Source organism: Panthera leo, chromosome D1 (assembly GCF_018350215.1).
Source record: "Panthera leo isolate Ple1 chromosome D1, P.leo_Ple1_pat1.1, whole genome shotgun sequence".
In the NCBI taxonomy this organism is placed as follows: domain Eukaryota; kingdom Metazoa; phylum Chordata; class Mammalia; order Carnivora; family Felidae; genus Panthera; species Panthera leo.
Window position 1 is genome coordinate 89,754,626 of NC_056688.1, and position 23,720 is coordinate 89,778,345.

Sequence of the window (23,720 nt, forward strand, 5' to 3'; positions counted from 1 at the left end):
GGGACAGGAGAGTCAAAGAATGTGGGTTTCTGTTGTTACACCTCACACTGCTAACTGACTCTAAATTGTGGGCAGTGTTCCTGTGATAAAAATAAAAACGTAATTTGAAAAATGCACTGGGAGGAACAATTGATCCGTAACCACGCCTGCGCTTAAAAGAGGGCTGGTGGGTTGCCTGGGCATCCAACTTGGGCTCAGGTCATGATCACATGGTTCGTGAGTTCAAGCCCCGCATCAGGCTGTGTACTGACAGCTCAGAGCCTGGAGCCTGTTTCAGATTCTGTGTCTCCCTCTCTCTCTGCCCCTCCTCTCTCTCTCTTTCTCTCTCTCTCTCTGTCTGTCTCTCTCTGTCTGTCTCTCAAAAAATAAATAAACATTGAAAACAAAATTTATAAGAATTCTGTTATGTGGCTCTCTGGCCTCAGCACAGATGGCCCGGACCTGAACATCGCTTCATCCCTTGTCTCCCAGCCTAGGTCCACCTTAGTGATGGAAGCCGGGACCTGACTTTTCTTTGTGCAGGATAACTGTGGGATGAGTGGTTTGCTGAAAAATCCAATCGTGAGCATGTTGGTCTACCACAAACCAGAAGAGGTGGCCGAGGTGCCTTCAAAGTGGGTTTGGGTCACACACAAAGCAGCACAAGCCCCATTTGTGCAGTAACTTAGAATTCTGCCCTGGTGTTCAGAGCAAAACCACGTGGCACTGATCTGGGGAGTAGGATAAGGATTTACTCATTAGGTACGTCGATTATGGCACATTCCTGACAAGCTCCAGACGCAGGATGGGTTATCTGTTCATCCCCTAGCACATCTTTGGGTGAAGAACAGAGGCTTTCTCCTAGGCGGGTAGCCCAGCCAGCCCAGGGCCACAGAGGCCAAACCCTCTCATTAGCATCATGGTTCAAAGCTTGAGCTTTGGGACCAACCCAAACTAGATTCAAATCTTGACCTTGCTGCTAATCAGCTGGGTGTGGCTCAGAATTACTTCACTTCTCTGAACCTCTGTTTTCTCCTCTGTAAAATGGGGATAACAGTAGTGGCTTCAGCTCAGGTCATGATCGCACAGGTCGTGGGTTCGAGCCCCGGGTCAGACTCTGTGCTGACAGCTCGGAGCCTGGAGCCTGCTTTGGATTCTGTGTCTTCCCCTCTCTCTGCCCCTGCCCCCACTCATGCTCTCTCTCTCTCTCTCTCTCAAAAATGAATAAACATTTAAAAAAATAAAAAAACAACAATCATACCTACAGTATAGAATGAAATAGCACCTAAGTTGTGTTCTTAGAGCAGTACCTATCACGTACTAGCCGTTAACTCAGTAATATATTACCTATGTCATATTGAGGAAGTCTCTGAATCTCTCAGTTTCCTCATTTGTAAAATGTGGGAACACTGCATCTCCCCAGATTGTTGTGAACCGTCTGTGAGCTGATGTGTACAAATCGCTTACCCTAAGACATTGGCAACTGGTAAGAGCTCAGTTCATGAAGGTAATTGTTCCTTCCTTCGTTTCCATACCCCAGGCCTCTGTCCTCATTCAGGCCCACCTTCCTCCTGTGTGGCCACCAGAATAGCCCATCTGGCCACTGGCAGTCTCTCTCTGGGTCTCTGCTGTCTCTCATCCTCCATACAGTTGCCAGAACAATTTTTCAGAAATAACTGGCTTCATCACTTCCTGCCCCCACTGAAGAAGAGCCCACTGTGGTTATAAAATCAAAACACCCCAGCCCATTATTTAAAGCCTCCCACGGCTGCCTCCTTCCCAGCTCTCCTGCTCTGCCTCTTTTCTATCTGGGCACTCACCTTGTTCCTCACGCACTCTTGGGTCGACCGCCCCTGCGGGCTGTGCACCATCACGTGCCCCCCTTAGCTTCCCTCTGAAGAACATGACCTATTGTAGGAGTTGATGGAAACTCACTTCCATCAGGAAGCCTTCTGTAGCCACGTCTTGTTGCCTTGGCTTGTCTGGCTGTAACCGGCACTGGTCTTGTGCAGTCTGGGTTCAAATCTCAGTTGTGCTGCTCACCAGCCGAGAGACCTGGGGAACAGGATTTTACGTTTTCAGGTCTTCACGTGCAAAATGAAAATTTGTAAACTGGGAATAGTGTCATTATTCCCAGTTTCCGAATGAAGACATCGAGAGGTGAAGTAAGGCAGGAGGTCATTATGAAATAGCCACGGCAGGGGCGCTTGGGTGACTCAGTCAGTTAAGCTCCCGACTTCAGCTCAGGTCGTGATCTCACGGTTTGTGAGTTCGCGCCCCACATCGGGCTCTCTGCTGTCTGCACAGAGCCTGCTTCAGATCCTCGGTCCCCCTCTCTCTCTGCCCCTCCCCTACTCAGGCACTCGCTTTCTCGCTCTCTCTCTCTCTCTCAAAAATAAGTAAACATTTAAAACAAGAAGAAGAAAAGAAATAGCTACGTCAGTTCCTTAGTAACACATCTGGCATTTAGTTGCTTATGTGTGCATTTTCTTGCCTCCATCGTTTCGTATGTGCATGTTTTGTTGCGTCGACACGACACCATCTCCTTAGGTGCAGGGCCTGGATATTCTGTTCGTGCAGCTTGCCCCTCTGTATCAGTAAGTGTGTGCTAGCTAATGCTCTGTAACATGTAGGTCCGAGTCTCAGCAGTTTAAAACAATGGAAGTTTATTTCTTGCTCATTCTGCACGTCCATGATGGATTGGTAGGGCAAGCCCTTCTCATTCTAGACCTCTCACCTTTCATTGGCCAAAGCAAGTCCCAAGGGCAAGTCTGATGTTTAAGGGGACAGGGAGGTCTAATCCTCCTCTGTATCTTGAAGGAGAGAAATTTAGGAGCATCGGTCAGTGACCTAAGGACTGCCATATCGGCCAGAAGTCTGCCTCTGGCTTCGCATGTGGAGATGCCTGTTTGAGAGCCTCCTGTCACTGCTGGGTGGACAGTTCTCTGTCAGGCACTTGGAGTCTGAGATACAGCCCCATTCTGCAGTGGTTCCACCCCGATCCCCAACCTTTGCCAGAAAAGAAGAACAAATCCAGTTGTCTAAAGACTCGGCCATTCCTCCCAGCAGTGAGGACACACAAAGAAGAAAGTTGTATCTCATCTGAAATTATGACCAATATTCAGAGACACCAGTTCTCCAAAGTTCTGTCATCCTTGACTCTTTCATTCATTTGTGCATTTACTCAGCAAATACTGTAACTCTCGAGACCTGCTGTAGAGCAGGCACTGTTGTGTTTACAGCAATGTGGTGACAACCATGACAGACATGTCCCTGCCTACTCAGCTCTGACAGTTGGCCAGAGCAGGCAGTCAAATACAGTGCCTGAGAATGGAAACTCTGGAAACAGCCCACCTCCCTGGGCTCGCATCCCTTACTAGCAACGTTGGGCAAGCTCCTACAACTCTCTGTACCTCAGTCTTATACAGTGGGAATGACAGCCATACCTATAGGATTATCATAAAGAGGAACTGAGGTAGAGAACTCGTAGAAAACGTTTCATTAAGATGTGCGCATACGGAAAGCCCTTGGCAGACGTTCGCCGTGCCTCTTGTCATTGTAGTAGTATCATTGTAACAGTAGCATTTAGGATGGGTGATGGGAATGGCAAGATGTTGCACCAGTAAGGAAAGTTTTGCATTTTCCTGCAAGAACCATGATTACTAATGGTTGTTTGCATCACACGTTAGTCGCTGGAAGCTTGTTTCTCATGGGCCTGAAGCACCTGGTAAAGACCACCATTGCAGTCACACCTCACCCCCGTTTATAACTTTGTGCCGGGCCCAGCTAATCCCCTTGGGATTCACCATTTATGTGGCTCCAGCAGATCCGCTGTTGTTGGCCTCTGAAGTCTCCCTGTCTAATCCCTTTTGAACATTCAAGTGGCTTTTCACTGTTAAGGTTCAGAGTATGGAAAGAACAGCTGAATATAAATGGAACATTTTTAAAAAGGGAGGAAATGGCTAATCATTCTGAAAGCCAGACTAAAGGGCTGAGAAACATCCCCGTGATACATCAGACAGGTGCCTGGGTGTGCTTCCTTATAGCCGGATCTTGGTCACTGTTCCTAGGGATAAATGCATGCTAAGTCCCTCAGGGGCTCAGCCACCCAGGATACTTGACAAGGCAATGATATATGGAGGGTTTGGCAGCAAGGACAGGGGAGCCAGAGAAACAGCACTAATTCTCCCCCATATGCATAAAGTACAGACACTTCCGGATCTATATCAACTCAAGTTCAGGATCATCGCGTAAAGAAAGGGAAGTCACCCTTGTCACTGCTACCGTCAGAATCGAGGACCTGAGTCAAAGACATACCTGTGCTACGGTCCTAGTCGTCCATCCCAACCTTTTGCCAAAATATCTATCCCCCCAGAAAAGAAAAGGAAAAAGTCTACCCCGTCCAAAAAGCTGGCCTAATTAAATCCTGACAGATTACTGCTCAATTTCACAGCTGCCTGGTAGCTGCATCGGTTTCTCTGGCAGGAGGAGGATACATCTGGCTTCACTGAGTTATTTAATATTATCGGCATGAGCCAAAGAATGGCAGAAATGGCGGAAAGTGTGTTCTTATCTTACTCTAAGGCACGAGGGAGTTGGACAAAGGATCTTTTTTTCCTCTTGGCTTTCCAGTGATCAGAAGAGGAGGGAGTGGAGCGTACTTTGGCATTCCATCGGTGGGACGAGTCGTTGGTACGCGGTGATTCCTGTAGGCTTTGAAATGGTGTGGCAGTTCCACCGTATCAAATGTTTAATGAAGTGAGGCCCCCATCTCATCGGTATTCGGTGTGGCACTGACGTTATGCACGCTAATCCTGAAACAATACGCCGTAAAGGAGACGCTTTCTTTCTCGGGTTGAAATGAACGGAGCAGCCTGAATTCTTCCAGTTTTATCTCCTGCTTTATAACCTGGAATGGTGCCAACGTGTTGGGTTTTACCCTGGGGAGTTCACATCCTGTGAAAAACTTAAATCAGGTCTGTCTGCCAGTACACGCGGTCCTAATCCGTTAACTATTTCTGGCTAACAATGCACATGGGGCCCGTTAGCTACACAGACAGCCATGTTCTGCTAAGACCATGCAAATGTAGCCACTTCTGCCTGCTTCTCGGGGGGAGGAATCAATAATTCCCCATGCCTACGTGGTTTTACCCAAATCCCTCATGCAACGCACCAGGCACTTGGCATGTATTAACCTTAGCAGTAATACTGCACGGCTCGTTCTCTGGGGTCGGGTTTTCTTACTGGGAGCCTGGAAAAGTTTTAAATGAAGGATTGTCTTTCCCTTTGATGAGCCACTTATGAGGAACCAGAACCTTTGACTTTATCAAGTTATGGGAACTTGAGTTGGCTATAGAATGTGCAAAGAAAAAGGCATTGAGCCCTGTCTGTCCCTCGTCCGTTCTGGATTCAGGGAAGTTAAAACGTTGGGGCTCGTTTTAATGAATGAACCTCGTGTGGAGCATTTTTCTTCAGAGTCACGCACTGCAGTCTGAAAAAGAAAATTTCTTTGCAGAAAACTCTGGTTTTTCATAACGTACCTCTTTCATTCTGCTGGTTCATTCCCAAGGGAGTGATTTATTTCTGTTCATCCAAGAAAGGAGATAACATTTTGAGGATTCTAAAAAGCCATATGCAATCCATCTTTCATTGACATCTCTCTATCGGGGACCCCCCGTGTGCTGAGTTAAGTGCTGGATAAAAGAGCAGGGCAGTGTAGTTGTTAGGAGCATGGACACGGGAGCCAGTGGCCTGGGTACAAATCCTGACTGCAACCCTGAATCGCTGTGTGAGGTTGTGCTGGGCACACAGCCTTGCTGTGTTTGTGGTTTCCCCTTTGGCAAATGGGGCTATCAACCATGCTTTCTTTGTTTTATTTTATTTGTTTGTTTGTTTGTTTTAAAGTTTATTTTGAGAGAGAGAGAGAGTGCTCGCGAGAGAACAGGGGAAGGGCAGAGAGAGAGGGAGAGAGGGTGAATGCCCGACATGGGGCTTGATCTCATGACCTGAGCCGTGATCAAGAGTCAGACACTTAAATGACTGAGCCACCCAGGTGCCCCCATACTTTCCTTATTTTAAAGTCCTTAGAATAGTGCCTGGCCCTTAGTAAGTACTGTGTAAGTGTACCACCACCTTAACTGCTACTGTTGTTGATAGTATTATTAGTATTATTAATTATCATTACCGTTACTAGATGCTGAGAACAAAACAAAATAAAAGCCACCATGGTCCCTGACTTTACGGAGCACAGAGTTTCCTGGGGGAGGCAGACACGATATACAAGATCGTAACAAAACTCTTAACAGAGTAGTATGTGCTATGCTGAGGGAGAGGTAACCCCTTCCCGTTGAACAAAAATGAGGAGCCTCGTCCTAGTCAGGAAGGTCGTCAGAGGCTTCCCTGAGGAGGAGATGATTGCCCTTAAGTCAAAGGAAGGCGAAGCATTAATTCATTACAAAATACAGTAAAACCTTGGTTTGCGAGCATAATTCATTCAAGAAACACGTTTGTAACCCAAAGCCCTTGTATATCAAAGCGAATTTCAAGAACCATCGGCTCAGTTGTGATCATGTGACATTCAGTGTCACATACTACTCGTATTGCAAGACATCGCTCGTTTATCAAGTTAAAATTCATTGAAAATATTTGCTCGTCTTGTGGAACGCTCGCAGGACAAGTTACTTGTGATCCAAGGTTTTACTGTAATTCGGAAAATGAAGAAACCACTGATAATCTATCCACCCAGTGGTAACCACTGTTAACGTTTTACTGTGTAGCCTTCCATATCTTTTTTTGAATGAATAAAAATACACACACGCACTCACGTTTCCTCACCCACAAAAGTGGCATCCTGCTCTTAAAAAATGTGTCTATTTCCCTAAGGGGCTTTTACCAAGCGGTATACCGTGGACAACTTTCTATGGCAGCCATCAGGACTGACTTCCTGATTGCCCAGAGCCGCTCTGGACCTTCCGGCTCAGTTACCTACCGGCTGACCTCTCTGCCCCATCCCTCCCCTGCCTTCCCACGAGGCCAGATGGTTCTGCTCCAGAGCCAGCCCCTCCTCACACCCACCTGACCGCTCTTGTCACACACCCAGTGCCTGGGCTTCTGTCTACAAGGCTACTTCTCAGCATCTGCTGAAAGCCTCCAGACTCCATGTAGCATATTCTGATGTGCAGACAGCAGCCAGAAACTTTGTGGCCATATCTGAAAAAATAACTTGGGTTTGCAGCCAGCAGTTAAAGGCTTATCTGGAATGGGAGCCTCTGTTTAACTGACATGTTTAACATGCACGTGCTCATCGCCTTCTTTTTTAAAGTACCTCTTATATTTTGGGATCCTGAATTGTGAAGAGTTCCTGTTGAGGACTTTGCTCCTAAGGTCACAAGAGACCCCCAAACCCTATTAGTCTCTTGGAGGATGAATTGTTTGTCTTGAAATTTTTGAAGGCTCGGGTCACCATGAGTCACCTTTCAAGGAGATACTTTTATGGAATCAAAAAAAAAAAAAAAAAAAAAAGAAAAATCATCAGTGGCCTTGTGCTCTGTGAATTGATTTTCCGCCCCTTTCTCCTCCCCATCTACTCAGTGACAGGTTGATTCATTCTTCTCCCCTGGGGTACAGTTGAAGACATGTCTGCGCTCCGGGTTGAGACCCTGTTAGCATACATGTATACAACCTGCCTCATCCCAGTTGGGGCAACGGCAGCCGCCTGCATGTCCCAGCCTTTCAGCTGTCCCCCGTCCAGCTTCCTTTGTGCCCCAAAGACTTGTTTCAACTTGGTTTTCACTTCTCTTTTCCTTTATACTCTCCTAGCTTCACCCTGAGTCAGTCCGAAATGTACAAGGTGGGTACCCAAGGTCATTCAGTAAAACTGTGGAACAGTGTCTTACAGTCTGTTCAGGCTGCCATAGCTAAATACCATAGACTGAGTGGCTTTGAACAACAGAAATTTATTTCTCATAGTTCCAGAGGCTTTAAAGTCCAAGGGCAACCTATAGAGCGGTTTGGTTCCTCTGGTCCCTGGCCTGTAGATGGCCACCTTCTTATGTCCTCACATGGAAGGGAGAGAGACAGCAAGCTCTCTGGGGTCCCCTTTCTTTTTTAAAATTTTTTTAAATGTTTATTTATTTTTGAGAGAGAGAGAGAGAGACAGAGCTCGAGCAAGGGCGGGACAGAGAGAAAAGGAGACACAGAATCCAAAGCAGGCTCCAGGCTCCGAGCTGTCAGCACAGAGCCCCATGCAGGACTCAAACCCTCGAACCGCGAGATCACGACCTGAGTCGGTCGGACACTTAACCGACTGAGCCACCCAGGCGCCCTTCTGGTGTCCCCTTCTTAAAAGGGTACTGATCCTATGAGAAAAGTCCCACCCTCGTGACCTCATCTAATGCTAAAGGCCTTCCAAAAGCCCGACCTCAAACGGCATCACACGTGGGTTAGGGCTTCAACGTGTGAATGTGGGCAGGAGTCACATATTCGGGCCATAACCAGCAGGTCTCAGGACGTGGGGTTGAGAAAAGCATGTTACTAAGAGGTGTGGCTGGTCGAAGATAAAATCTGAACCGTCGGGATGGTGGGGCATCAAGAGGAGGTTGGGGAGGTTACACGGCACGGTGGGAAGAGTGGCATCACACAGCAGCCTTGCCACTTACTGGCTGCGTGAACTCAAGAGACACGGTCCGTCGGATCTTGCCTGTCGTGTCTGTAAAAGTGGGGCTGGGATGCTCATTCCTGGGCCTGCAGTGAGTTCTTAATGTATGTGTTTACGAGTCCTGGCGGTGTTCTCAATTCAGTCGGTCGGGAAAGCACGATGGATTGATGGATTGGTTGGTTATCCGTGATGTGTCAGGCACTGTGTTAAGTGTGGCAGTTAAATGAAACTCATGTGTGTGCCTAAGACCAAGTGCAGGACAGAGGGGACACTCAGTAAACATTTCCTTCCAGGTCCCACGCAGAACGGATCACAGGAAGGGGGTTAACGGGGATGACGCAGTCAAGGAGCTAGTGAGAGCCCAGGGCAGTGACAGAATGGGGAGTAAGAAATGTTTTGTTTTGTTAAGCATGACAGTGAAGTGCCCTGGAGGCCAGAGGGCAGTTGGGTCCTGAAAATGGCAATCGGTGGAGACATTTGAGGGTAGAAGTGAGTGGGGTAATAATGGAAGCCACACGCTGTCCTTTGAGGCTGAAGCATGGAACGTAGGCCCACGGCCAGAAGATAGCTGGACCATTGGCAAGCCTCCCCAACCGTCACAAGTCTTGTCTTTGTTGCTAGAAGGTAGAAAAAAAAAGAGGTATGACTCCAGGGACATTTGTGGGATTGGCCTCTTCCAGCTTGGCACTTACAACCTTGCATCCGCGTTAGGAGCAATCATGTCGCATTTTGAATGCACGCGAGTCTGAGCAACCAGGATTGCCATAAAGGCTGGTGATGGGGGTTTTGTTGTGTGGTTGTTGGGTTGTGTTTTGGTTTGGGTGTGGGGTTTTTTTTGTATCTTTTAAATTAATTTTCGATTAAGTTTTGAAAGAACAAAGTATAAAATTAACCAACTTGCAATTAATTTCAACAGTAATTATGCAAAAATTCTAGGCATGTGAAAGATGGGGAGCATGGAATAATTAGTCGTGGATTTTTTTCACTACCATAATTACCGTGATGAATATGGATGAGGCCGTTTGGGAAAGGAACGCACAGCAAGCGATTGTATTTAATTAAACTTTTAGCTGGCTTAGCTCGGGGAGCCTGCATTGTGCTTTAGTCTCCCCAACTATTAGCAATGCCTCCCCAAACCAATAGCCCCCAGAAACATAAAGGAGAGAGTCACAGGTGGCTTTTTTTCTCAACTCTTAATTTTGTAGACTTCTAGCTTTCATGGATGGGTGGCATGCCATGCACTGTTGTCCAGGGTGTGGCCTGAACAATACCTTGAATTATGGCAAGTGAGCATAGCCACTTTGTTTTAGTTCGGGCTGTGTCAAAGACCCTTTGTTGGGCATTCCTTGGCAGTGCAGGATACAGGAGTTGGGTTAGGACAGCATACGGTAATGACAGCATCTCCTGGACTGAGCTGTCCCTGCAGGTCACTCAGTGTGCTGAGCACTTGACATGAAAGGTTCTCTCTCAGCCATGTAGCCACTGAGATCTGAGACTTCAGGAACTTGCCCAGGGCCACTTGCCTAAGTGTCAGGGCGAGATTTGAACCCTGCTCTTTCTGACCCCAAGACCTGTGCTGTTTGCCACTCATTTGCTCTCCTGTTTGTCCAAGCTGGAAAAAAGAAAGAAATCCTTTTAGTCCCCGCTTTAGGCCGCAGGTGGAATTTATTCAATGTCCTTGTTTTTCTGAGGTTGCCCTCCCACTACAGATGGACATGCCAGGGGTATCTAAGCCAGTAAAGCGAGGCCCGGCAAGAAGCCATGAAGAAGAATATCGCAGAGGGGGTGAAGAGGGGCATGCCTCCAGTGGCAACAGCAAATGTTTACTGAGCTCTCTGTTTGCCAGCCACTATGCTACCTACTGTATAATGACCAAGTCCCGTCTTCACAGACAGCCCATGAATTATCCCCATTCTACAGATGAGGAAAACTGAGTCTCGGGAGTCTAAGTAACCTGCCAAGATTGCAAAGCTAATGAGTGGTAGAGCGGGATTTAAGTACAGGTCCGGCAATCTCCAGAGGCTAGAGCGTATACTGAACCTCAGGGCATCATCTTCACAATCCCATTCCACGTCCAAGGACAGCCACTCCCCGGGCAGGAAACATGGCCCTAAAAAGGCCGTCTTCAGTCTCACCTGCGGGTGGCGAGAGCCAGATCCTGAGTGTTGGCTGTCTTGGGAGATTTCCCCTGGTTGCAACAGAGGTGATATTTGGATGCTTGTAAAGAACTTTCTAGAATCTCCAGAGCAAAGAGAGAAGTGTAGATTGTGTCTAACTGTAATCATTACAGGGTCTTGTTTTTATTTAACACAGAGTACGTTCTCTGAGCTTCCCGTTTCCAAATACACAACCACGAAAAGGCCTCTCAGCCTTTTCCCCTCTTGGCGAGCTCATGCTGTCTTAGTCAGTGACCACTTTTGATTTTTGAAGTACTCCGTTTCTTTGAGGTCAGTGGTTCCTATCTGGAATGGCGTGTGATTTCCGCAGGCAGTTACAGCTCACCGGAAGGGCCAGGATGGGTCCCAGTGAATTCTGGTTCCATGGCCCTCTTCCAATTCTCATTAAGTTCGATGGCTTTAGTAAGAAAAAAAAAAGCCCATCACACACGCACATACCAGACTGCCATTAGTAGACCGGGAAGAACCTTTTGCCAAGTGAAGCAATTTCCTCATTCTGTAATTAAAGCAATTTGGGGCTGAATGTATTTATGGGCAGACTCGCCGAAGTGAGACAGAAACGTTTTACAGTGTGCGTGCCAGAGGAGAATCAGGAGGCCACGGGCACGACACCCCGGATACCTCTCCATCGTAAAAGCAGCATGACAGGTGGGTCGGGTCTGAGCCAAGTCCTCACACTGTGTCAGGCACAGCATAAGGAGGTGAGAAACTGAGGCACAGAGAGAGCAAGCAGTTTGCCCAGAGTTGGAGAGCGAGCCAGCCAGCCAGTGGGGGCCCAGGCCCAGTCCTCTGCCTCCTGTGTCTCTCCGGGATATACAGTGGGGCTGAGCTCGTGGGGCTTGTGCCCTTCTCCAGGCATTCGGGGACTCTCCTGTTGTCACTGGAGTTTCTTTGCTAATGGTTTCTGTTCTCCTCTGGTTCTTACATTTACAAAGTTTTCCCAAAGTCGCATTATACCCTTAGACATTCCTGTCTCCTGCCAGCAGCCTGTTTGGGTCATTTTGTCACACTTGCTTTGCAGAAGTCTGCAGGCTCAGACCACCGGCCCTTGTGCCTCGCCAACCCCATCTTCCCCCGGGCTCCCAGCTCCTTCTCGTTCTTGACTGAGAGGAGGCCAGAACTCTCTGGAACGGAGATGGATATATTCCAAGCTCAGCTGGGGCTCAAGATCAATGTTCAGTATCCCATTCAATTTGGATTTGCTGCACTCTTAGTTCTAACAAGACCCGTGCGAGTTTAGGATAAGTTAAGGTGACAAAACTGTGGCCCCTTCTTGCTGTCTGCGGGCTGGGGCATTTTCCTGAGATTTGCACCGTCAGCAGGGCTCACCCCACAGTTGACCGTCATCAGTGTGAAAGGCGGAAGGAGGCCCACAGCTCATCTCTGCATTGAGTGAAAGCCCAAGGCCCTTTTCCTCCGGCACCTCTGTTCCTCCTCTCTGCTTCTTGAGAAGCGACTTTTTTTTTTAAGTTTATTTATTTATTTTGAGAGAGAGAGCATGCAGGGGAGGGGCAGCGAGAGAGGGAGAGAGAATCCCAAGCAGGCTCCACGCTGTCAGCAGAGCCCAATGCAGGGCTTGAACTCACAAACTGTGAGATCACGAAATCAAGAGTCAGACCCTTAACCAACTGAGCCACCCAGGCGCCCCTTGGGACGTGACTTTCAAGGAGCAGGATGGTTGCAGGCTCACAGGGCCAGCACTGTAGGGTTTTTTGACCCCCCCCCAGTGTCGTTCACATTGCAGGGCTGTTCATGCATCATCTCTTTTTTTTTTTTCATTTTTTTTAATGTTTTGATTTATAGTTGAGAGAGAGACAGAGACAGAGCTTGGGTGGGGGAGGGGCAGAGAGAGGGAGACACAGGATCCAGAGCAGGCTCCAGGCTCCAAGCTGTCAGCACAGAGCCCGATGCGGGGCTCGAACCCAAGAACGGTGGGATCATGACCTGAGCCAAAGTCGGATGCTTAACCGACCGAGCCACCCAGGCGCCCCTCACGCATCATCCTGTATCCACAAAGGGAACCAGTCGTGGCAGAAGTACCACAAATGACAGGATCTTCAGCTGAAGACTCATGGTTAGCGGATCTTCTGAACCAAAGGAAGCAAGATCTGCATCATCTCTTATCACTCAAAGTCTGTGCAGAGCGAGAAAGGGTTAAGATAAGCCTGTTTATCTGCCATCAGACAAGATGCTCCAGAAAAGCGCCAACCTCAGTCTGTACCGTGGAGACCACAAGGGGAGTCTGTAATCATGACTGATTAGGAGTTTTCCTCCTCTGGAGCCCACAAAAAAAATACAATTAGCCCAGTCTTCCTTTCTCTCCCTCATTTGTGCGTTCAGTTAGTGCAATTAGACACAGATACTATTGCGAGAGAGCTATGCTGGGTGATGTGGGGGTGGGGGGGGCAGCAAACTCTCAGAAATGATGCGTCGAATATTAATTGACAGGAATTCTGTTGGTTCTTTTCCCTGGAAGCTTCTGCCCTGAGTCTCCGGTAGAGGTTTGAGGTTGGTATTAACACGAGTGTCTCCTTGTTGCTCTGGGTGAAGGCATCACCAGAAGGGACACATGATACCTAAGAACAACAGAATTAAGCCAGAGGCCCTCAACTTTTGGCCAGGGATTATCTCTTATTTCCTCTAAACTTGGAAATTGTAACATTGGGGAGGAAAACCATGGGGAGTCCAGAGAACCAAATCCTTATGAGAAAAGAGAACATGCATTTATGAACTACTGAGGGGTGATAATAATGCTTATAATGGCTAATACAGTGTGTGGTAAGCATTGTGACGATAAGCAGATTCTAAACCTATAATTTAAGGCTTATTATTACTTACTGGTTCTACAGATACTATAAAGTACCCGATATACGTGTGTAAGCCTGGACTCCTTAGTGCTTAGAAGCAAGAGGAAACAGGTTATAAACATGACTGAAATGGGAATCCAACCCTCAAGAAATTCAGGGTTTTCTTGGTAGGAAACTGGCTGTATCAGTAACTCTAATTTTTTTTAAGTTTATTTATTTATTTTGAGAGAGACAGAGACAGCGTGAGGGGGGAGGGGGCAGAAAGAGAGGGAGACAGAGAATCTCCCTCAGGTCAGTGTGGAGCCTGATGCGAGGCTCGAGCTCATGAAACCGTGAGATCATGACCTGAGCCGAAACCAAGAGTTGGACGCTTGACCGACTGAGCCCCCCCAGGTGCCCCTGTATCAGTAACGCTTACAGCAAGAGACGGAATAAGTGCCATGAGGGTGGATCAGGCGAGGGGCCGTGAGAGGTGGTAGGAGAGAAAAGTTATTTCTAGTGGGAGGGCTGAAGAGTGGGGGAGAAGTCAGGGACACAGTGGCCCTCTGAGTCTTGAAGGCTGGCGAGGATGTGGACAGGAGGTCACGTTGGGCAGGACGTAGTAGACCAAGGGAGCGACAGTCCTAGGAAGGAAGGATGCCGGACACGATTGACCTGGAGAGCCCCGTAACTAATGGGACTGCTCTTCACTTCCAGCTCTGCTGAGACCTGAGTTCCCGCCGTGGCCCTCAGAGCAGGCGAGGGAGGGAGAGAGAATGAGCACTAAGACAAAACAGAAGCCACAGTCTTCCTAGAACCTGATGTGGGAAGTGACGGCTCGTAATGTCTCCCATAGTCTCTTCCTTAGAAGGGAGGAAATTAGTCCAGCCCGACTCACAGGAGAGGGATCACACAGGAGCTTGAACGCCAGGAACAAAGAATCAGAAGCTGCCATCTTGGGGGTTGCCCACCGCACAGGGTGAGAAGGGAAGGAGCAGCAGGACCTGTGGTCAGAGAGGGCCTCAGAGTCCTTTGTGAAGACTTAGAGGGTTTTTAAAAAAATATATTTATCTTTGAGAGAGAACGAGAGCAAGCGGGGGAGGGGCAGAGAGCGAGGGAGACAGGGCAACTGTAAGGGGTTCTGTGCTGAGAGCGCGACGTGGGGCTTGAACTCGTGAGCTGCGAGATCGTGACCTGAGCCTAAGTCGGATGCTTAACTGACTGAGCCACCCGGGCACCTCAAGACTTGCAGGTGTTACTTTAACAATTGCTGAACTGCGAAATGACCCGTCCACAAGGACTTTTTGTTGTTGTGAAAGGTTATACTAGGAAGAGCTTGGAAGTAGACCCTAGGTGCCCATCGTGGATTCTGGCACATCTCTGCAGGTAGCACAGCACGCAGCTCTTTAGTGGCGAGTGGATTCCAGTTCTGAGGCTGGGAGCTGCGAGGGTCTGAAGTACTTTCTGCCAGAAGATAGACAAGTAGTCCCTCAAACAAACAAAAAGGTCATCAGGGTGTGTTGAAAAGTTTGCAGGAGCTGAGCCAGCCTGAAAAAGCTCCCTATGGCCAAAAGTTGGAGCAACCTGAGTAACAAATTAAATAACAATAGTATTGAATTATAGCTTGGCCAGTAAGATGAATATTTATGAGTCTATCTGATGTAAGTAAATAACTGGATAAATAAATGGGAGGCAGGGACACATCTTCCTTAGAGAAAAATTCCAGTTAATGAATGTATAAGGTACCAGGGAAATTGAAAATCACCATTAGAACAGCACAGTAGGGGCGCCTGGGTGGCTCAGTCAGTTAAGCGGCCGACTTCGGCTCAGGTCATGATCTCGCGGTCCGTGAGTTCGAGCCCCGCGTCGGGCTCTGTGCTGACCGCTCAGAGCCTGGAGCCTGTTTCGGATTCTGTGTCTCCCTCTCTCTGACCCTCCCCCGTTCATGCTCTGTCTCTCTCTGTCTCAAAAATAAATAAATAAATAAATAAATAAATAAATAAATAGAACAGCACAGTAATAATTGCTGCAGGCAAGATCCCCGATGAATACTAAAATTAGTGGGTAAAAGTCTAAGCAGAAACAGGGTACTTCCATGGTTTCAAAGGATCTCCTCCAAGATATGTATTAACTACAAAGGGAAAAAATAGTAACTTGACAGTGAAGGACCTGGGCAAAGGCCAGCTTCAGTTAACCACATGGTTATGGTTAACATCGTCAGTAGATGAACATCAGGCATCCTCTGGGAGGGCGCACCAAGGAGGGCACGTCACCTCTGGGCTGGTCTCCTCAGTCATGAAACTACATCGGAAAAACCTGCACAGACGGACAGTCTCCAGAATAATGGCTCCATTTCTTCAAAAGCGTCAAGGACAGGAAAGATGGAGAAGCTTTCACAGCTTTGAAGAGACAAACGGTCTGTAGGATCCTGGATTGGGTAGTAGGACAGAAGAAGGACATGAGTGGAGAACTGGAAAAGTCTGAATAAATCCTAGGATGTAATTAATATAATCATTCTAAAGTCACCTCTTTGTTTTGACAGTCATTCTGTGGTCGGGTAAGGTGTTAACGCTGGGAATGGCTGGTGTAGGGTATAAAGGAACTCTCTCCACTATTTTTTGTAATTCCCTTGTAAATCCAAACCTACCTCAAAATAAAAAGTTAAAAAAATAAAGAGCCTGGCATATAGTAAGTGCTGTAGGGGCATTTATTAAATAGGCAAAATGGTACTTGGTTTTAAAAAATTGATGTATTGCTGTGGTTCATTAAGTTAAAAAAAATTTTTAACTAAAAAGAATAGATATTTAAAATGTGTAGTGAAAGTAATAGATATTTGGGAACAGGTGCCCGGACTAGTTCTGGAAGCCCACACAAAAAGAAAATGGTACCGTGTGCCTGGGCAGCTCAGTCAGTTGAGCATCCGACTTCAGCTCAGGTCTTGATCTCACGTTTCGTGAGTTCAAGCCCCACATCGGGTTCTCTACTCTCAGCGCAGAGTCTGCTTCAGGTCCCCTACTCCCCTCTCTCTGCCCCTCCCCTGCTCTCACTCGATCTCCCAAAAATAAATAAAATATTTAAAAAAATCTTAAAAAAAAAAAAAAAAAGAAAGTGGGTACCAGTGGCTGCCCTTAGGGAGGAGAAGCTGGTGGCTGGAAGACAGATACGGGAAACAGCTTTACTTCTCTCTTCAAATCCTTTCTTACCTTTGGAGTTCTGAACCAGGCAGCTGTTACCTATTCAAAAAATAAATTTAAGAAAAATCTAAGCAGCCGTGGGAGTTCTGGCATTCGCCGGGCTCCCTGTCCATTCTCCAGTGACTCCAGCCCCGTCGCCGTGACCCAGAATCGCCTGGCACCCTGGCTGTCCCCCAGTGGATGCTCAGTAAACAGTTAATGAATAAGCAGGTGGCTCTGCTGTTGGCCTGTCGGGGGATCGGTCTTTGTCTCACATCAGTCCATGTGGGTCCTCACTTCTCTTCCTAAGGAGGCCAGCTTCGGTCCTCTGTCAGTGACAGAGGCTTTGATGCCTTCACTTTCTTGTTTTAACACAGCCCCATTAGTATTTAAAACTGCTTGCCTGAGTTCTCTGGCCTGTCTTCGGTGTCTGGAAAGCTTTTGACAGGGATACATGGATTCTGCAAAAGCCCCGGGGATACTCGGTGATTGTTTCTTCTCTAAAGAGTCAAGGAGGTAACTTTGAGTCCTCCACTTCCTGAAACCCTGTAGTTATTCATCTATGATGGAACAGCCAGGTTCATCAACCCGGTGCCCAGGAGGGCCTCTGCTGTTAGAATGGATCCTCGAGCACCTTGTCTTGGAGAACATTAAAACCTCCACCAGGCCCTCATTTCAGGAAACATCCGTGAGAGACAGCCCTGGCACCTCTCAAAAGAGGATTGCAGAGTCAGACAGGATTGGCCAGCCACACAGGGAGGTGGTGGCAGCAGAGAGCAAGCACGTTTTTAACTGTTCCCGTATTTCATATCCTACATTGAGACCAAGTCTGTCATTCCCTTTGGGAACATCTTCTACTGTTCCTGCTTCTGCAGGCAACAAAAAGCAAGAGCCAGCGGAGGCATAGCGGGGAGGGGGTGCTTGATGTCCTCCTTGACTTCCTGATTTCTCTGTTGACTTTCTGCGTGGTTCTATCACTTTATCACGATTGCCGCATTTTGTATATTAGAGTAACTTCCCAAATACTGTATGCTGGATGAAAGCAGCTGGTATACCTCGCAGCTCATTGCTCATTACGTGTTGCTCTGCTCCAGAAATCAAAATGAGACCCGTGTATTTTGGGCTCTGTGTGCCCTAGAGCCTAGAACTATGCAATACTATCTGCTGTAGTCTAGCAGATGTAGACTGTACGTAAAAGGACAGCCATGGCTGTGTTCCAGGAAAATCTTATTTATTAAAAACAGGCAGCAGCCCGGACTTCACTGATCCCCAAGCTAGAGTGTGGGGTGCCAGGAGGCAAACGGCTCAAGTCAGGTTGTAGAAGGGCCAGACCAGAGAGGCCTCTGGAGGCCACTGTTAGGAAGTTGGAGTTGGAGTCCAATAGCTGCCATCTTATTTACTTCCTAAAGAGCTTTCTGAATGCAATGTGGAAAATGGAGAGGAGCAAAACTGGACATTGGGAAGCCAACTAGGAAGTTCATGTGGGAATCCATGCAACAGATCATGGTAATGTCCCAGAATTCGGGAACAGCGTTAGCAAACCTGCTCCTGGACGGGAGTTGGTCATGAATGGAAAAGGAAAGGCAGGAACCAGGGCTGGCACTGGCACTTCCAGCTCGTGGGTGACCGGGATGGCATTTTGGGGTCGTAATGGATATTTGATGATGACAGTTGTTTTCCCAGCTCCCACGAATGAGGTTTTCTTTGCACTGACAATGGCATGCCTGAGGTAGATTCTTCCTCTCCCTGGTTTTTAAGGTTGGCCTGTCCCTGCGATACTGTTTCTGTTTGATTACTCGACACTCAAACTCATTAAAGCATCACTGCTGCCCATATCCCGCTTGAGTTAGCAGTATTCCGCTCTGGCCGCTGACACCGCAGGCTCAACAGACCATTGTATCGTGGCTCGCCGAGCCTTATTACGGGACCAGGAACTAACTGACCATGGAGTTCAAAGAATGTCGGCGAAGCATTTAATTTTGCAGCTCCCACCAAACACTCCAGGTGAAGAGATACAGTACACAGTAGAAATAGTAATTCTGTGCAGCCCTCCTTATTCAGCGATTGCAGGAGGCCCGTGTATCCATTTTAAGCAAGCCAGTTACTTGCAGGAGCCCCCATGCTGTCAGATCGGGGAGCCTCGGTCAATGAAACCCCTCTGTGCACAGGAGAGAGGGTGTCCTGGAGCTCTCCCGTCTGACGGTTACAAAGATTGGAACGTTGATCCCAAGTCTTGAGCTCGTCACCACGCCTCACACCCCTCCCCTGCTGGCTCCCATGGGCTTTTGCTTTCCATGGTCTACAGCAGAGCAGGGGCTGGAAAACTCTTACCCCCTTCCTTCCACTGCCCTGCACTCTTCTGTTGACATGTTTTTCTTAAGTCATTACACAATTGAGCAGAGTTCTAAAAAGGCCACCCGGGGGCCCTCGCTCCAATTACCCTCATCACTGAGTTTTGGTAGCAATCTGAGTTCCTATTAAAAAATGCCTTTTTCTGCCTTAAACAGCCAGTTAAGTTCCTTATTCTCCACCCAGTTCTGTAACTGCCCTGTGCCTGTTTCTAAGCAGAGGCCATTCACCACCTAACTCCCCAGGTTATCACGGACACCCTTCCTCATCAGAGGTGGAGAGCAAGCTCGGAGGGCGTGTACTGTTCTTAGGCAGGCTCCGAAGGGCTCGGGGATCATGGGCGGTTTCCTCCATGCCAAGATGCCCCCTTGCCAGGAGCAGCAACAAGCCGGCTGTCTCAGTAGCATCTGCTGAAAATGCAGAGTCTTTCAGGAGGCTTCCCTGCCCCCTTTGCCCAAGAGCAGGTGGAAGGGGGCAAGACCCCCTTTCGGTGGGGAAGACCGAAAACGCTTCGGTCTCTTGGAATAAGGACAACTGAGAATTCCCAGGGAGATGTCTGCTTCCTTCTGCCTTCAGTTTTACAACTTTCTCATGTCTTTCTCCTCTCCCCTCTGTCTCATTTTGCATTGAATCTTCTGGTGCTTGTCTCCTGGTTCTGGATGGTCCTAGGGTCCTAGCTTTTTTAAACATTTTTTTTAAACATTAAAAAAAAAAAAACAGAACTGTGACCCACAGCCTCCAGCAATCAGCCCAGGACACCAACCCATTAACTGCAATAACCAGCCAGGAAGTCAAACCAAGCTCCATCCCGGCGGATGGGTCCCCTAATTTCCCTCGGGCTCAGGCCAGGACGGCTCCTGCTGTGGTCGATCTGACATGGAATAGGCTGGCAGCGTGGATTTTCCCATCCACCCCTCTTCCAGTTAATTTTAGAAACTTGAGTTACCATGGTAATGGTTCAGTGGGGTTTTTCGTGGTTCTCTTTTGATTCAGTCATTTGCTGCTCTGCCCTTTAAATTAAACTTTTTCAATCTGCAGCTAAATTGGGACACGAGATATGCTTGGAATAGGGACCCATGAAGGTGCTGCAGCCCCACGGGATTTTTTTTTCTTTTAAATAAGCAAGTCAGGGTGGGTAGAGGATGCCTTTGGTGTGCAGTGGCCAAGACAGCTCCTGGAAGCTTCCATGCTGGAGAGAACGGGCCGCAGGCAGTCAAGGTAATCATGGGGTGCTGGAGAGAAGTGCGTCCCAGGGCTTCTCCAGGCACTGAGCTCCTCCAGGGTAGGTCTCTGCTGCTTTGATCGTGTAATCCCCAGCACTGAGCACATGGCCTGACCCGCAGTCTGGGCTTTGTCAGCGGATAAACGCATGTGCACCCAGCCAGACTTCCCTCCTCATCTCTTCCTTCCACCCTTGACGAGAGCGTGGAATTCTAATGACCGGACCACCAGGGAGTGTCACTTCCCTTCCATCCTTGGAAGGCCACAGCCTCTGCATCCCTACCATCCCGCTGCCCTCCCTGCCTTCCGCTGGGTAGCATTCCCCCTCTCCACCGGTCAGCACCCACGAGCCCCTTTTTAACTGGGTGGGAGGAGACCAGACTGCACAGATGCTAGAAGGTCACAGAAGCGAGCTCACAGTGGTTCACTTGGTTCAGACTTCAGACTTCAGACTTCTTTAATGTCCATATCAACTGTGTGCTGTGTACAGGTTTCCAATCCCAGTTTTATACAGGCTCATAAAGGTGCAGGACATTGTCCAAGGTCTGTCATGTGGTCTAGGGCAGAACCAGAGCTCTCAGCCAGTCACTCCAACTCCCAAACATGGACTAACCACCATGCACGCTGCCCCTTTGTAGGGGTACACCTGTCCCCATTCACACGACCCCTTACTTCCCTGTGTCAGTGGACAGGTGCCTATTAATAGTAGCGACTGTCTATGCAGACTGTACTGTCCATGTCAGGACTTCACCTGTGTCAGCGCTGAACCCCGCGGTGCTGCTGCAGGGGGGGCGGGCAGGGGGGCATTTATCGGCCCTACTTTACAAGTGAGGGAACCAAGCATGAGGCTTGCCCAGAGTGTCACAGAGACTCAAGCCTAGGTGGGATTTGGGCCAGACTCAGGGATGAGGGTTGCACAGTTGGTGAAAGGCTAAATATACGGACCTACAGTGGCTACACCATGTGTAAAAGCAGAACTCTGAGGGGCACCGGGGTGGCTCAGTCCGTTAAGCATCCGACTTTGGCTCAGGTCATGATCTTGCGGTTCTTGAGTTTGAGCCTGGCATCGGGCTCTGTGCTGTTTTGGATCCTCTGTCCACCCCCATCCCGCCCTTCCCCTGTACTCACTCTGTCTCTCTCTCTCTCTCTCTCAAAAATAAACATTAAAAAGAAAGAAAGAAAAAAAGCAGAACTGTGACCCACAGCCTCCAGCAACCAGCCCAGGACACCAACTCATTAACTGCAATAACCAGCCAGGAAGTCAAACAGTAACCCTGGTAACAACGGGCCCCAAACCTCCAACACTTGACTGACAACCGACAGCTCCCCTACGCTTTGTCCTGGTTTCCACCTTAGAGCCAACCAGCACAAGCCAGATATGCAGCCCTCACGAATCTCACGGGATCAGGATGCCCTGTCTCTAGCTCCCCACACAGCCGCCCCCACAGGGCACACCTCAAGCCTGCCCTTCTTCCCACTCCGCTGCCCGCCTTTGAGTCTGCCCGATTGCAAGCGATCGCGGCTGACTCCCTTGCTACAGCAAACTCTGAATAAATAGCCTTCGCTTTTCTCCTTTGCTTGGGCTTCTTTGATTTCCACACCAAGGGGGAGCGGGCACGGGCGCCAGCTCCGAGGGAAGGCGCTTGCCCGAGTGGGGTCGTGAGCACAGGTGTCCAGTGCTCCCACTGAGCCAGAGGGGCCGCGGGCGTTCCCGTACCGCCTCAGCCACCTCGCCGCCAGCCTGACGTCACACGCGGCATACGGCGAGATGTCATGAGCGGGCCCGGCAGAGGGAAGGACCCAGGTCATCCCAACAGAGGGGACAGCTTTCTTCATGAAAGCGGTGGCATTTGAGCGAAGGCCAGGAGCAAGGTAGAATTTGCTAGGCTGTGATGGGGAAAGGGGGTGAGGTTGCAGCAGAGAAGCTGGGGTCCCTGCGCTGAGTGCTCTTGCCGCACCCCCTGCAGCCCATCCCCCCGCTTCTCCTCGCCGCACACACGGTCCCCCTTCCCCAGGCTGTGTCAGCAGGGCCTTCCTACCCTCTGGCTTCCGGTGGCTGTGGCCAGTGGGAAGCACTAGCAGAAGGTAGAGGGGGTGGAAAGAGAAAAATTCAGCATATCTGTCCCCCCAGCTTCCTGTCGGCTCTCCTAGGTCCTAGGAGCCACCCAGGCCTGAGGCTGGGAGAGCCTTCTGCTGTCCCGTCATTAAACTCTTCCAGCCTCCCTTTTTATTTTTTATTTATTTTTAATTTTTTTTTTTTTTTTTTTTTTTTTTTTACCATTTATTCATTTTTGAGAGACAGAGACACAGCAAGAGCAAGGGAGGGGCAGAAAGAGAGGGAGACACAGAATCCGAAGCAGGCTCCAGGCTCTGCTCTGTCAGCACGGAGTCTGAAGGGGGGCTCGAACTCACGAACTGTGAGATCAGGACCTGAGCCGAAGTCGGACGCTTAACCGACCGAGCCACCCGGGCGCCCCCACCCCCACGCCCACCGCCCCAGTTTCCCTTTTTAAACCAGGAGGCTGTGGGACCCACTTGGACAGGCAGTAGGCACAGGCAGGAAAGCTGTGGGTGCATCTGAAGAAGTGAGCACCCTGTTCTAGGCTGGGCCGGCCAGCACCTAGGAGGGCAGGTAGGGATGCAAGCAGTGAGAGGAGGGGGGAACCCACTCTCACAGTGCGGAGCCGGGACTTTGCCCTTGGGACGTAGGAAGTCCAGGCAGGGTTGTGAGCAGGAGAGCAGAGCCCGCTCAGGTCTGCAGGTCTGCACAGGCTGGGCCTGGCCTGTCTGGGTCTGGGCTCCATCTCGGCCACTTCGGAGAGAAACCCACGTGCTCTGTCTCCACACTCCCAGCCCTGAGAGGTGGCAGGTCTGTAGATGACTCCGGGAGAGGGTTAAGTGGCCCCCATCTAATTTGTGGAAGGGGAGGTTCTGGAAGAACGGGACAGTGCTTTCGTACTCAACACCTGCACAGTTCTCTATCATCCTGAGCTCTGCCAGCTGCCCGTCAAATAACAGTACGACTATTTCAGCTGCAGGCGTGGTTCCACATTCCCTGAGCAGATCACCTCAAGAGACCTGAGTGGGACCTGTCCTCATACCTCGTGAGTCTCTGGATGGTGGCCAGGCAGACGAGGGCTCAAGTCCCAGCTCTATCGCTTGCTGGCTGTGTGACCCGGGGCTGACGACCTGACTTCTCTGAGACTAACTTTTCTCACCTGTGAGGTTAACCGAGCTCACAGCCATGGAGCACTTGGCATGTGAGGCGCTTAGTCTCACGTGAAAGGCCGCAGGTGTTACTGGCAGGACAACGCCCTGAGACGGACACCTGCAGAGCCCCAGAGTTAGAGACCCTCTGCCCACTTCCAGCAACATATCT

At 49.2% G+C, this 23,720-nt stretch overlaps 1 protein-coding gene across 6 annotated transcripts in view; it reads left to right on the forward strand.

Annotated features, from left to right (window-relative positions):
* The window catches only part of LDLRAD3 (low density lipoprotein receptor class A domain containing 3), a 263,013-nt gene that overhangs the window by 225,999 nt on the left and 13,294 nt on the right, over positions 1-23,720 (forward strand). The gene's annotated exons all lie outside the window — the stretch shown is intronic.